Source organism: Triticum dicoccoides, chromosome 3B, assembly GCF_002162155.2.
Source record: "Triticum dicoccoides isolate Atlit2015 ecotype Zavitan chromosome 3B, WEW_v2.0, whole genome shotgun sequence".
Taxonomy (NCBI): domain Eukaryota; kingdom Viridiplantae; phylum Streptophyta; class Magnoliopsida; order Poales; family Poaceae; genus Triticum; species Triticum dicoccoides.
In genome coordinates, this window is record NC_041385.1 from 737,115,302 (window position 1) to 737,131,885 (window position 16,584).

Sequence of the window (16,584 nt, forward strand, 5' to 3'; positions counted from 1 at the left end):
GAGCTCGGCTTCGGGACGACAACCCGCTGTTGGGGAATGTAGCAGAAATTCAAAAAATTTCCTACGAGTCACCAAGATCTATCTATGGAGAGACTAGCAACGAGGGGAAGGAGAGTGCATCTACATACCCTTGTAGATCGCTAAGCGGAAGCATTCAAGAGAACGGGGTTGAAGGAGTCGTACTCGTCGTGATCCAAATCACTGGAGATCCTAGTGCCGAACGGACGGCACCTCCGCGTTCAACACACGTACAACCCGGTGACGTCTCCCATGCTTTGATCCAGCAAGGAGAGAGGGAGAGGTTGAGGAAGACCCCATCCAGCAGCAGCGCAATGGCGTGGTGGTGATGGAGGAGCGTGGCAATCCTGCAGGGCTTCGCCAAGCACTGCGGGAGAGGAGGAGAAAGAGAGGTAGGGATGCGCCAACAGGAGAAGAACTTCACGTGTTGGGCTGCCCCTTTGCCTCCACTATATATAGGGGGAGAGGGAGGGCTGCGCCCCCACCTAGGGTTCCCTCCCTAGGGGTGGCGGCAACCCCAATCCCCATCAGGGTGGCGGCCAAGGGGGGGGAGAGGGGAAACTTGCCCCCCAAGTAAGGTGGGTGTGCCCCCTCCCCGAACCCTAGGCGCCTTGGGCCCTTGTGGGGGGGGGGCACACCAGCCCACCTAGGGCTGGTACCCTCCCACACTTGGCCCATGCTGCCCTCTGGGGCCGGTGGCCCCACTTGGTGGAACCCCGGGACCCTCCCGGTGGTCCCGGTACGTTATTGATAACACCTGAAACTTTTCCGGTGACCAAAACATGACTTCCCATATATAAATCTTTACCTCTGGACCATTCCGGAACTCCTCGTGACGTCCGGGATCTCATCCGGGACTCCGAAGAACATTCAGTAACCACGTATATCTATTCCCTATAACCCTAGCGTCATCGAACCTTAAGTGTGTAGATCCTACGGGTTCGGGAACCATGCAGACATGACCGAGATGTTCTCCGGTCAATAACCAACAGCGCGATCTGGATACGCATGTTGGCTCCCACATGTTCCACGATGATCTCATCGGATGAACCACGATGTCAAGGACTCAATCGATCCCGTATACAATTCCCTTTGTCTAGCGGTATTATACTTGCCCGAGATTCGATGTCGGTATGCCGATACCTTGTTCAATCTCGTTACCGGCAAGTCTCTTTACTCGTTTCGTAACACATCATCCCATGATCAACCCCTTGGTCACATTGTGCACATTATGATGATGTCCTACCGAGTGGGCCCAGAGATACCTCTCCGTCACACGGAGTGACAAATCCCAGTCTCGATTCGTGCCAACCCAACAGACACTTTCGAAGATACCCGTAGTGCACCTTTATAGCCACCCAGTTACGTTGTGACATTTGGTACACCCAAAGCATTCCTACGGTATCCGGGAGTTGCACAATCTCATGGTCTAAGGAAATGATACTTGACATTAGAAAAGCTTTAGCATATGAACTACACGATCTTTGTGCTAGGCTTAGGATTGGGTCTTGTCCATCACATCATTCTCCTAATGATGTGATCCCGTTATCAACGACATCCAATGTCCATGGTCAGGAAACTGTAACCATCTATTGATTAACGAGCTAGTCAACTAGAGGCTTACTAGGGACATGGTGATGTCTATGTACACACATGTATCTGAGTTTCCTATCAGTACAATTATAGCATGGATAATAAATGATTTATCATGAACAAGGAAATATAATAATAATAATAACTAATTTATTATTGCCTCTAGGGCATATTTCTAACACCTGCGGCTTGCTCGGCCGGGCTGCGGCTTCTACTAGCTTGTGGTGGATGTGGGAGTTGCCGCAGGTGCTCCAAGAGGCTGGTGGTGGTGGCTTTTATAGGCAGGCGGCGAGGAGGGTTCGGGCTCCGCCGGAGGACACTTGTCCATGGCTCCTGGCGACGAACGACGCCAGAGAGAGAGGGAGAAGACGACGGAAGTCACGTAGGAACTATGCGCGTGCGCGAATGAGCACAGGAGCGAGGGGGAAAGCGACGAGCAGAATGCGCCACGCACTGTGCCGTTGGCTGGACCGCGCCCGTGCTCGCTGTGGCGAGCTCCGGCATCGGCGAGCACCAGGAGGAGTTAAGGAGGTTTAAGCGAGGATGGTGGCGAGGCGTGGCATGCTTAGGCCGGCTGGGCAGTGAGCACGCGCTCAACAGAGCGCTGGGCGGCACGCAGAGCGCGTGTTTTGCATGCCACCACGCCCGGAAGAACACGGTCACCGCGTGAACCGTGACATCAGGACACCGTAAGCGCTAACCAAGATGTCTGGTGTCTAGTCCTTAGTAGATTGAAGTGTTACCACGGTTTGGTTTGGATCCAGGTGCAGTAGAAATGAATTTGTACTGTTGACAAGTTTCTGGACAGTAACTTTGGAGAGTTACTGTGGTCATACTTGTGGGAGTTAAGGGCTGAGCTTTGGGGTTTTACTTACACTTACTAGGGTAAATAGGCACAGGAAAAACTAGCTACAATGGAGCTAGTAAAAAGGTAGTTGCTATAGAAACTGCCATTTCTGTCCAGAATTGACTTTATTTTCTGTAGCCAAAATATTCCAAAGAGTGGTGAAATATTTTTTCTCAGAAAGGTGCCGTAGGGTCCAAAGAATAATTGGGATTTTTCTCAGGATTTTTGGGGCAAAAAAATTAGGGTTTCTTTGGAGCTCAAAGGGCTAGCTAGGGTTTTGGAGGGTAAAATGAATATTTTTAATTTAAGAAAAATATTCCAAGCAATATTTTGGGTTGAACCAGAGGTGAAATGATGGTTTTGAGCAGGAGAGGGAACACTTGGGTGAAAATCAAGGGGTACCCAAGTGGTTAAGTCCAAATGAAATGATTCAAAACTCCAAATTCATAACCAACTCAACTAAAAATCAAGCAAAAGAAAGGAGGGCAAAAACCAGGCTGTCACACAGGAGGGCGCGCCCAGGGGGTAGGCGTGCCCCCCATCCTCGTAGCCCCCTCGTAGCTCCACCGACATACTTCTTTTGCCTATATATACTCTTATACCCTAGAAACATCAGAGGGAGCCACGAAACCACTTTTCCACCGCCGCAACCTTCTGTATCCGCGAGATCCCATCTTGGGGCCTTTTCCAGCGATCTGCCAAAGGGGGAATCGATCATGGAGGTCTTCTACATCAACACATACCATTGCCTCTCCGATGAAGCATGAGTAGTTTACCACACACATTCGGGTCCATAGTTATTGGCTAGATGGCTTCTTCTCTCTCTTTGATTCTCAGTATAAAGTTCTCCTCAATGTTCTTGGAGATCTATTCGATGTAATACTCTTTTGCGGTGTGTTTGCCGAGAAGCGATGAATTGTGGATTTATGAACAAGATTATCTATGAATGTTATTTGGTTCTTCTCTGAATTCTTATATGATTGATTTGATATCTTTGCAAGTCTCTTCGAATTATCGGTTTAGTTTGTCCTGCTAGATTGATCTTTCTTGCAATGGGAGAAGTGCTTTACTTTGGGTTCAATCTTGCGGTGTCCTTTCCCAGTGACAGTAGGGGTAGCAAGACACGTATTGTATTGTTGCCATCGAGGATAAAAAGATGGGGTTTATATCATATTGCTTGAGTTTATCCCTCTACATGATGTCATCTTGCTTAATGCGTTACTCCATTCTTATGAACTTAATACTCTAGATGCATGCTGGATAGCGGTTGATGTGTGGAGTAATAGTAGTAGATGCAGAATCGTTTTGGTCTACTTGACACAGACATGATGCCTATGTTCGTGATCATTGCCTTAGATGTCTTCATTTCTCGGCAGTAATTTGTTCACCCTCCGTAATACATGTTATCTCGAGAGAAGGCACTAGTGAAACCTATGGTCCCTGAGTCTCTTTTCCATTATATCGAATCTCTTTAAATCTCGTTACTATTTTGCAATCTTTACTTTCCAATCTATACAACAAAAATACCAAAAATATTTACTTTATTATCTCTATCAGATCTCACTTTTGCGAGTGATCGTGAATGGATTGACAACCCCTTTATCGCGTTGGTTGCAAGGTTCTTGATTGTTTGTGCAGGTACTAGGTGACTTGTGTGTCGTCTACTACTGGATTGATACCTTGGTTCTCAAAACCGAGGGAAATACTTATGTTACTTTGCTGCATCACCCTATCCTCTTCAAGGGAAAAACCAACGCAAGCTCAAGAGGTAGCATTGTTTTGAAATTTTGCACTAATTAGCAACCACTTCAGATAACACGAAGTAACACCATTTATATCAAATCAAAGAAAGGCCTCAACAATGTTTCCAAATTACTGGGTTTTTTGACCACCAGAACACAGCTTAACATAAAACAACAACTTATAAGAAATAACCCTACCATCTAAAACCCTAAAAATGATAGGATCCTAAAACTTAGCTTTCCTATATAAGTCAGGAAATGCTTCACACACTACTGAAAACTTTATGCAAAATGCAAACCACTCGCAACAAAAAGCAATCCCCTGTACTCAGAGTTTTACTGAATCTTGATATGTAGAATTGGTTGTACATGGATGGTTAGGCCAAGGAAACTCTATCTATAGCTAGGTCTAGCAAGCAATGTGCATGATGGTGTGCATCTGCTAAGTTGTGCATTCAGATCTAGTGAGTTGTACTACCGGAAGTGGTAGATCTGTGCATGACAGAAGGCAAGACAGATGTACCCCTAGATTGATTTACCACACTTAGGCACACGATCAAAAATAGCCATCTACCTGTCCAACCACAACTCCCAGGAACACACTCCTAGCATGCAAAGCAACTGCCTTATTACAGCAAGCATACCGACAACACGCTAGGTAATCAATACCAGTAGATGAGAGCTACTTTCTGTTGGGGAACGCAGTAATTTCAAAAAAATTCCTACGTACACGCAAGATCATGGTGATGGCATAGCAACGAGAGGGGAGAGTGTTGTCCACGTACCCTCGTAGACCGTAAGCGGAAGCGTTAGCACAACGCGGATGATGTAGTCGTACGTCTTCACGATCCGACCGATCCAAGCACCGAATGTACGGCACCTCCGAGTTCAGCACACGTTCAGCTCGATGATGATCCCCGGGCTCCGATCCAGCAAAGCTTCGGGGATGAGTTCCGTCAGCACGACGGAATGGTGACGATGATGATGCTCTACCGGCGCAGGGCTTCGTCTAAACTCCGCGACGATATGACCGAGGTGGAATATGGTGGAGGGGGGCACCGCACACGGCTAAGGAACGATCCGTAGATCAACTTGTGTGTCTATGGGCTGCCCCCCGCCCCCGTATATAAAGAAGCCAGGGGGGAGGAGGCGGCATGCCAAGGAGGGCGCGCCAAGGGGGGATCCTACTCCCACCGGGAGTAGGACTCCCTTCTTTCCTAGTTGGAATAGGAGAAGGGGGGAAAGAGGAGGAAGAGGGGAAGGAAAGGGGGGGGGGGCGCCGCCCCCCTTCCCTTGTCCTATTCGGACTAGGAAGGGGAGGGGCACGCGGCCCCCTCCTGCCTCCTTCCCTCTTCTCCCTCGAGGCCCATGTAGGCCCAATAACCCCCCCCCGGGGGGGGGTCCAGTAACCTCCCGGTACTCCGGTAAAATGCCGATTTCACCTGTAACGATTCTGATGTCCAAATATAGACTTCCAATATATCGATCTTTATGTCTCGACCATTTCGAGACTCCTCGTTACGTCCGTGATCACATCCGAGACTCCGAACAAACTTCAGTACATCAAAACTTATAAACTCATAATAAAACTGTCATCGTAACGTTAAGCGTGCGGACCCTACGGGTTCGAGAACTATGTAGACATGACCTAGAACTATTCTCGGTCAATAACCAATAGCGGAACCTGGATGCCCATATTGGTTCCTACATATTCTATGAAGATCTTTATCGGTCAAACCGCATAACAACATACTTTGTTCCCTTTGTCATCGGCATGTTACTTGCCCGAGATTCGATCGTCGGTATCCAATACCTAGTTCAATCTCGTTACCGGCAAGTCTCTTTACTCGTTACGTAATGCATCATTCCGTAACTAACTCATTAGCTACATTGCTTGCAAGGCTTATAGTGATGTGCATTACCGAGAGGGCCCAGAGATACCTCTCCGACAATCGGAGTGACAAATCCTAATCTCGAAATACGCCAACCCAACATGTACCTTCGGAGACACCTGTAGTACTCCTTTATAATCACCCAGTTACGTTGTGACGTTTGGTAGCACCCAAAGTGTTCCTCCGGTAAACGGGAGTTGCATAATCTCATAGTCATAGGAACATGTATAAGTCATGAAGAAAGCAATAGCAACATACTAAAAGATCAAGTGCTAAGCTAACAGAATGGGTCAAGTCAATCACATCATTCTTCTAATGATGTGATCCCGTTAATCAAATGACAACTCATTTGTCCATGGCTAGGAAACATAACCATCTTTAATAAACGAGCTAGTCAAGTAGAGGCATACTAGTGACACTATGTTTGTCTATGTATTCACACATGTATTATGTTTCCGGTTAATACAATTCTAGCATGAATAATAAACATTTATCATGATATAAGGAAATAAATAATAACTTTATTGTTGCCTCTAGGGCATATTTCCTTCAGTCTCCCACTTGCACTAGAGTCAATAATCTAGTTCACATCATCATGTGATTCAACACCAATATTCACATATGTATGTGATTAACACCCATAGTTCACATCCTCATGTGATCAACACCCAAAGGGTTTACTAGAGTCAATAATCTAGTTCACATCGCTATGTGATTAACACCCAAAAGAGTACTAAGGTATGATCGTGTTTTGCTCGTGAGAGGAGTTTAGTCAACGGGTCTATCACATTCAGAGCCGTATGTATTTTGCAAATATTCTATGTCTACAATACTCTGCACGGAGCTACTCTAGCTAATTGCTCCCACTTTCAATATGTATCCAGATTGAGACTTAGAGTCAGTGTAAAAGTTTGCACCGATGTAACTTTTACGACGAATTCTTTTATCACCTCCATAATCGAGAAACATCTCCTTAGTCCTCACTAAGGATATTCTTGATCGCTGTCCAGTGATCTACTATTAGATCAAAATTGTATTCCTTTGCCAAACACAAAGCAAGGTATACAATAGGCCAGGTTCACAGCATAGCATACTTTATAGAACCTATGACTGAGGCATAGGGAATGACTTTTCATTCTCTTTCTATTTTCTGCCATAGTCGGGTTTTTGAGTCTTACTCAACTTCACACCTTGCAACATAGGCAAGAACTCTTTCTTTGACTGTTCCATTTTGAACTACTTCAAAATATTTATCAAGGTATGTACTCATTGAAAAACTTATCAAGCGTCTTGATCTATCTATATAGATCTTGATGCTCAATGTGTAAGAAGCTTCACCGAGGACTTTCTTTGAAAAACTCCTTTCAAACACTTCTTTATGCTTTCCAGAAAATTCTACATCATTTCCGATCAACAATATGTCATTCACATATACTTATCAGAAAGGTTGTAGTGCTCCCACTCACTTTCTTGTAAATACAGGCCTTTCCAAAAGTCTGTATAAAACCATATGCTTTGATAAACTCATCAAAGCGTATATTCCAACTCCGAGATGCTTGCACCAGTCCATTGATGGATCGCTGGAGCTTGCACATTTTGTTAGCACCTTTAGGATTAACAAAACCTTCTGGTTGCATCATATACAACTCTTCTTTAAAAATCCATTAAGGACTGCAGTTTTGACATCCATTTGCCAGATTTCATAAAATGTGGCAATTGCTAACATGATTCGGATAGACTTAAGCATCGATACGAGTGAGAAAATCTCATCGTATTCAACACCTTGAACTTGTCGAAAACCTTTCGCAACAAGTCGAGCTTAGTAGATAGTAACACTACTATCAGTGTCCGTCTTCCTCTTGAAGATCCATTTATTTAACATGGCTTGCTGATCATTGAGCAAGTCAATCAAAGTCCGTACTTTATTCTCATACATGGATCATATCTCAGATTTTATGGCCTCATGCCATTTCGCGGAATCTGGGCTCATCATCGCTTCCTCATAGTTCGTAGGTTCATCATGGTCTAGTAACATGACTTCCAGAACTTGATTGCCATACCACTCTGGTGCGGATCTTACTCTGGAAGACCTACGAGGTTTGGTAGCAACTTGATCTGAAGTTTCATGATCATCATCATTAACTTCCTCACTAATTGGTGTAGAAATCACTGGAACTGATTTCTGTGATGAACTACTTTCCAATAAGGGAGAAAGTACAATTACCTTATCAAGTTCTACTTTCCTCCTACTCACTTCTTTCGAGAGAAACTTCTTCTCTAGAAAGGATCCATCTTAGCAACGAATAACTTGCCTTCGGATCTGTGATAGAAGGTGTACCCAATAGTTACCTTTGGGTATTCTATGAAGACGCACATCTCCGATTTGGGTTCGAGCTTATCAGGTTGAAACTTTTTCACATAAGCATCGCAGCCCCAAACTTTTAAGAAACGACAACTTTGGTTTCTTGCCAAGCCACAGTTCATAAGGCGTCATCTCAACGGATTTAGATGGTGCCCTTTTAACGTGAATGCAGCTGTCTCTAATGCATAACCTCAAAACAATAATGGTAAATCAATAAGAGACATCATAGATCGCACCATATCCAATAAAGTGCGATTACGACGTTCGGACACACCATAACATTGTGGTGTTCCAGGTGGCGTGAGCTATGAAACTATTCCAAATTATTTTAATTGAAGACCAAACTCGTAACTCAAATATTCGTCTCCGCAATCAGATCGCAGAAACTTTATTTTCTTGTTACGATGATTTTTCCACTTTACTCTGAAATTCTTTGAACCTTTCAATTATTTCAGACTTATGTTTCATCAAGTAGATATACCCATATCTACTCAAATCATCTTGTGAAGGTCAGAAAATAACGATACTTGTCACGAGCCTTAATACTCATTGGTCTGCATACATCAGTATGTATTATTTCCAATAAGTCACTAGCTCATTCCATTGTTCCGGAGAATGGAGTTTTAGTCATCTTGCCCAAGAGGCATGGTTCGCAAGCATCAAATGATTCATAACCAAGTGATTCCAAAAATCCATCTTCATGGAGTTTCTTCATGCGCTTTACACCGATATGACCCAAATGGCAGTGGCACAAATAAGTTGCACTATCATTATCAACTTTGCATCTTTTGACATCAATATTATGAATATGTGTATCACTACGATCGAGATCCAACAAACTATTTTCATTGGGTGTATGACCATCGAAGGTCTTATTCATGTAAACAGAACACCAATTATTCTCTGACTTTAAATGAATAACTGTATTGCAATAAACATGATCAAATCATATTCATGCTCAACGCAAATGCCAAATAACATTTATTTAGGTTTAACACTAATCCCGAAAGTATAGGGAGTGTGCGATGATGATCATATCAATCTTGGAACTACTTCCAACACTCATCGTCACTTCCCCTTTAACTAGTCTCTGTTTATTCTGTAACTCCTGTTTCGAGTTACTAATCTTAGCAACCGAACAAGTATCAAATACTCAGGGGCTACTATAAACACTAGTAAGGCACACATCAATAACCTGTATATCAAATATACCCTTGTTCACTTTTCCATCCTTCTTATCCACCAAATATTCAGGGCATTTCCGCTTCCAGTGACCATTTCCTTTGCAGTGTAAGCACTCAGTTTCAGGCTTTGGTTCAGCTTTGGGCTTCTTCGTGGGAGTGACAACTTTCTTGTCATTCTACTTGAAGTTCCCCTTTCTTTCCCTTTGCCCTTTTCTTGAAACTAGTGATCTTGTCAACCATCAACACTTGATGCTCTTTCTTGATTTCTACCTTGGTCGATTTCAACATCACGAAGAGATCGGGAATCATTTTCGTCATCCCTTGCATACTATAGTTCATCACAAAGTTCTACTAACTTGGTGATGGTGACTAGAGAACTCTGTCAATCACTATCTTATCTGGAAGATTAACTCCCACTTGATTCAAGCGATTGAAGTACCTAGACAATCTGAGCACATGCTCACTAGTTGAGAGATTCTCCTCCATCTTTTAGCTATAGAACTTGTTGGAGACTTCATATCTCTCAACTCGGGTATTTTCTTAAAATATTAACTTCAACTCCTGGAACATCTCATATGGTCCATGACGTTCAAAACGTCTTTGAAGTCCCGATTCTAAGCCGTTAAGCATGGTGCAATAAACTATCAAGTAGTCATCATATTGAGCTAGCCAAACGTTCATAACGTCTGTATCTGCTCCTGCAATAGCTCTGTCACCTAGCGGTGCATTAAGGATATAATTCTTCTGTGCTGCAATGAGGATAAACCTCAGATCATGGATCCAATCCGCATCATTGCTACTAACATCTTTCAACACAATTTTCTCTAGGAACATATCAAAATAAACATATGAAAGCAACAACGCAAGCAATTGATCTACAACATAATTTGCAAAATACTACCAGGACTAAGTTCATGATAAATTTAAGTTCAATTAATCATATTACTTAAGAACTCCCACTTAGATAGACATCTCTCTAGTCATCTAAGTGATTACGTGATCCAAATCAACTAAACCATGTCCGATCATCACGTGAGATGGAGTAGTTTCAATGGTGAACATCACTATGTTGATCATATCTACTATATGATTCACGTTCGACCTTTTGGTCTCCGTGTTCCGAGGCCATATCTGTATATGCTAGGCTCGTCAAGTTTAACCTGAGTATTCCGCGTGTGCAACTGTTTTGCACCCGTTGTATTTGAACGTAGAGCCTATCACACCCGATCATCACGTGGTGTCTCAGCACGAAGAACTTTCGCAATGGTGCATACTCAGGGAGAACACTTCTTGATAATTAGTGAGAGATCATCTTAAAATGCTACCGTCAATCAAAGCAAGATAAGATGCATAAAGGATAAACATCACATGCAATCAATATAAGTGATATGATATGGCCATCATCATCTTGTGCTTGTGATCTCCATCTTCGAAGCACCGTCGTGATCACCATCGTCACCGGCGCGACACCTTGATCTGCATCATAGCATCGTTGTCGTTACGCCATCTATTGCTTCTACGACTATCGCTACCGCTTAGTGATAAAGTAAAGCAATTGCAGGGCGTTTGCATTTCATACAATAAAGCGACAACCATATGGCTCCTGCTAGTTGCCGACAACTTCGGTTACAAAACATGATCATCTCATACAATAAAATATAGCATCACGTCTTGACCATATCACATCACAACATGCCCTGCAAAAACAAGTTAGACGTCCTCTACTTTGTTGTTACAAATTTTACGTGGCTGCTACGGGCTTAGCAAGAACCGTTCTTACCTACGCATCAAAACCACAATGATAGTTCTTCAAATTAGTGCTGTTTTAACCTTCGCAAGGACCGGGCGTAGCCACACTTGATTCAGCTAAAGTGAGAGAGACAGACACCCGCCAGCCACCTTTAAGCACGAGTGCTCGTAACGGTGAAACCAGTCTCGCGTAAGCGTACGCGTAATGTCGGTCCGGGCCGCTTCATCTCACAATACCGCCGAACCAAGGTATGACATGCTGGTAAGCAGTATGACTTGTATCGCCCACAACTCACTTGTGTTCTACTCATGCATATAACATCAACGCATAAAACCTAGGCTCGGATGCCACTGTTGGGGAACGTAGTAATTTCAAAAAATTTCCTACGTACATGCAAGATCATGGTGATGGCATAGCAACGAGAGGGGAGAGTGTTGTCCACGTAACCTCGTAGACCGTAAGCGGAAGCGTTAGCACAACGCGGTTGATGTACTCGTACGTCTTCACGATCCGACCGATCCAAGCACCGAACGTACGGCACCTTTGAGTTCAGCACATGTTCAGCTCGATGACGATCCCTGGGCTCCGATCCAGCAAAGCTTCGGGGATGAGTTCCGTCAGCACGACGGCATGGTGACGATGATGATTCTCTACCGGCGCAGGGCTTCGCCTAAACTCCGCGACGATATGACCGAGGTGGAATATGGTGGAGGGGGGCACCGCACACGGCTAAGGAACGATCCGTAGATCAACTTGTGTGTCTATGGGCTGCCCCCCGCCCCCGTATATAAAGAAGCCAGGGAGGAGGAGGCGGCATGCCAAGGAGGGCGTGCCAAGGGGGGAGTCCTACTCCCACCGGGAGTAGGACTCCCTTCTTTCCAAGTTGGAATAGAAGAAGGGGGGGAAAGAGGAGGAAGAGGAGAAGGAAAGGGGGGGCGCCGCCCCCCTTCCCTTGTCCTATTCGGACTAGGAAGGGGAGGGACGCGCGGCCCCCTCCTGCCTCCTTCCCTCTTCTCCCTCGAGGCCCATGTAGGCTCAATAACCCCCGGGGGGTTCCGGTAACCTCCCGGTACTCCGGTAAAATGCCGATTTCACCCGGAACGATTCCGATGTCCAAATATAGGCTTCCAATATATCGATCTTTATGTCTCGACCATTTCGAGACTCCTGGTTACGTTCGTGATCACATCCGGGACTCCGAACAAACTTCGGTACATCAAAACTTATAAACTCATAATAAAACTGTCATTGTAACGTTAAGCGTGCGGACCCTACGGGTTCGAGAACTATGTAGACATGACCTAGAACTATTCTCGGTCAATAACCAATAGTGCAACCTGGATGCCCATATTGGTTCCTACATATTCTACGAAGATCTTTGTCGGTCAAACCGCATAACAACATACTTTGTTCCCTTTGTCATCGGCATGTTACTTGCCCGAGATTCGATCGTCAGTATCCAATACCTAGTTCAATCTCGTTACCGGCAAGTCTCTTTACTCGTTACGTAATGCTTCATTCCGTAACTAACTCATTAGCTACATTGCTTGCAAGGCTTATAGTGATGTGCATTACCGAGAGGGCCCAGAGATACCTCTCCGACAATCGGAGTGACAAATCCTAATCTCGAAATACGCCAACCCAACATGTACCTTCGGAGACACCTGTAGTACTCCTTTATAATCACCCAGTTACGTCGTGACGTTTGGTAGCACCCAAAGTGTTCCTCCGGTAAACGGGAGTTGCATAATCTCATAGTCATAGGAACATGTATAAGTCATGAAGAAAGCAATAGCAACATACTAAAGGATCAAGTGCTAAGCTAACAGAATGGGTCAAGTCAATCACATCATTCTTCTAATGATGTGATCCCGTTAATCAAATGACAACTCATTTGTCCATGGCTAGGAAACATAACCATCTTTAATAAACGAGCTAGTCAAGTAGAGGCATACTAGTGACACTATGTTTGTCTATGTATTCACACATGTATTTTGTTTCCGATTAATACAATTCTAGCATGAATAATAAACATTTATCATGATATAAGGAAATAAATAATAACTTTATTATTGCCTCTAGGGCATATTTCCTTCACTTTCTCCCCTAAATCGAGAACAGAAAAACCCATGACCTAAGTACGATCAGATTTAACTACGCAACCTTTCTTGATTTCTACGCCTTCCCGGAAACAAAAAAATGCAGAGCCGATGGAAACACAGAAGCTACAACAGTGAGCAAGCAGAAGCGGGCACACCGATTCGCACTGAACATCATTGAACTCCTTAAATTTTGGGGTCGGGGTCGGGGTAAACCTAAACCTAAAACTAAACAGAGAGAGAGAGAGAGAGAAGAAGGAGGGAAGAGGGAGGGGTGGTGCACCTCAGTGTTGGGGACGGCCAGGGCAGAGGGGGTTGGGCGTCATTCTCGGGGTAGGGGCCGGGTCGGGGGGTCGACGGTGACGGCGTCGGGGTCTGGTGCGGCATCGGAGGGGCCGGTGCTCGGGGCGGCGGTGGCCGTGTTCGGCGACAGCGTCGGAGAGGCGATGCAGAGGCCTCGGGCGGCGACGCATGGGGGCAAAGTAGGGGCGAGGAAGTGATGGGCGAGAGGAGGAGGCGGTGATGGGGCAGGGCGGAGCTTGGGGCGGCGGGGTCGGGGGGTCGGGGCGGTGGCGGGGTCGGGGGGTCGGGGGTGGGGACGGCGGCACAGGTGAGGTGAGGTCTGGGAGAGAGAGAGAAAGAAGGGAGGGAGAAAGGGGTGGGGCGCCGACACTTAAAGGGGTGGGGCCGGGGGGAACGACCGTTAAAACATCCAGTTTCTTTCTCGTCTGCTGGCTGACGGGAAAGAAACTTTGTCGTTCACTAGCAGACGGCAAAGAAACTGGCTGTTAGGTCGTCCTCATAGTCCGTCACCCACCATCTTTGCCGTTTGCTAGCAGACGGCAAAAATTCTATGCCGTCAGCGAGCGGACGACAAAGAGCAGGCTGACGGCAAACACCTTCTTTGTCGTCCGTTCTTTCTTTGTCGTCAGCTTCATATAAGCCGATGGCAAAGAACTTTTTTGCCGTCAGCTAGCCGACGGGAAAGAGCTGGCTGACGGCAAAGATCCTGATTCCAGTAGTGGCAAGCAAAGCTGCATCCGTACCCAACACCTCAGAAGTAAAAAAACCTGAGAAGTAAGAAGAAATTAATTCCTTTAACTCGTCCTTTGTCTCCCTCCATACACCAGTGTCTTTCAACTTGAGAATATAATTTTTCTTTTTTCTTGCTCGTGCAAAATTCTGAAAGAAAGTTGTGTTCCTATTACCATGCTTCAGCCAATTGCTTGTGCTTCTTTGCATGTACTGAATTTCCTCTTGTTCAAGCGCATTCTCAGTTTCTTTTGTTATTTCTTTCTATCACTGAACAGAGTCAGCACCCATCGGGCCTGCCAACACTCGGTCTAGCTCCCTAGTCAGGTCCTTTACTTTTTTTAGTGGTGCTTTCAACACTTCTCTACCCCATTCGTGTAGCTCACTGTGAAGCTCCGCAAGCTTAGGCATCACTGGAGCAGCCGGCGGGGCATGATCCCATGTCGCCTGCACCACCTCTCGAAACATTTCTTCCTTGAACCAATTTCCCTCGAATCTCTTACGGCCCCTACCACTCTGTATAGTCGAGTAGGTTAACGTGTCCATCATTATAGGCTGATGATCAGAACTAGCCATAGTGAGATTACGTAGACCTGCATCTGGGAACATAGATATCCACACTGAATTTCCAAGAGCCATAGCCAAATGTTCTCGAATGCCACCTCTCTGCCATGTAAACATGTTACCAATGCACCCCAGATCATCCAGTTGACAATCCGTCCAACAATCCCTGAAAGCTTGCATATATTTCAGTGGTCCCATTGCTCCACCTTCCTTCTCTATAGAATATAAAATCTCATTCAGACCCCAATGACAATCCATGGCAAATTGACTTGCCCATTGATATCACGCAATCATTGCCATGTTCGGTGTTTATGCCTCCAAACGGACTCACCATACACTCCTGTAATCCTCCAATCTTTACTTGGTTCAGCTCCCTTAACTACTACTCCCTCCGTTTTCAAATATTTGTCTCTCTAGGCATTTCAAATGGATACAACATACGAATGCATATAGACATATTTTAGAGTGTAGATTCACTCATTTTACTCCGTACGTAGTCACTTGCTGAAATCTCTAGAAAGACAAATATTTCGGAACGGAGGGAGTACATCAATAAAATTTGGATGTGCAAATCTTAGACTTAGACTTACATGCTGCTTACTAAACATAAGTAGACCACCACTCCTTCCATTACTTGGGGGAATATACATAGTGTCAAACCCCATCTTCACACGCAGCCTCTTCCCTCCCAAGCCATCAAGATGAGTCTCGGACAAGAAGAGTACGTCGGGACCATGCTTCTTAACAGGCTTAAGCAGCAAGCGAATTGCCAAGGGTGATCCCAGCCCTCGACAATTCCAACTTAAGAGTTCCATTACGAGCGGCGGTCCCCCTTGAAAGGGGCCGTCGATCCTGAAGTATCATCGTCCATAATCTCTATACTGTCTTCTCTCTTCTGTTCTGTATCTACATCCATTAATTCTGTAACATCATCTCTCTTATGTCTATTCTTCTCTTGTGAAATCAGATCAGAACCCCCTCACCAGAAGTCTTTTCCTAATAATAAAGCATGGACTGAGTCTGTCGGGTTCACCACACATACCTTTTGCCTAAAAGTCCCTAGGTTTTGGTGCATTTAACCCGCAGTCCACCGAGTAAAAAACGATTCGCCAGGTAATCCACCCCCGATTTCCCCTCTATGCCGCTACGCGCCAGAGATGACCGCGCCCGCCCGCCCGATTCCGCACCTCTCGCCGGAGAGCGTCGACGACGAGGGCCACGCCAGCGATCTCCCCCCAGCCCATCTGCCTCCTCTTTCCTCACTGTTCTCCTCCTCTCTTCGCCCCCTATTCAGCAGCAACCGCCCAAGCTCGCCCCGATCCATGGCCATCTCCTTCCGCCCAGCTCTGGTCCGTCGCCGGTCGTCCGTGGCACGAGTGCTGCACCTCCTCCTCAACCTCCTCATTCCGCTCCACCCATCATGGACTGCCCATGTGCACCTCCCGAGCCCCCATGGATGCCTTTTGCGGAGCTACGGTATCGACGGTTGACCGCCGCCATG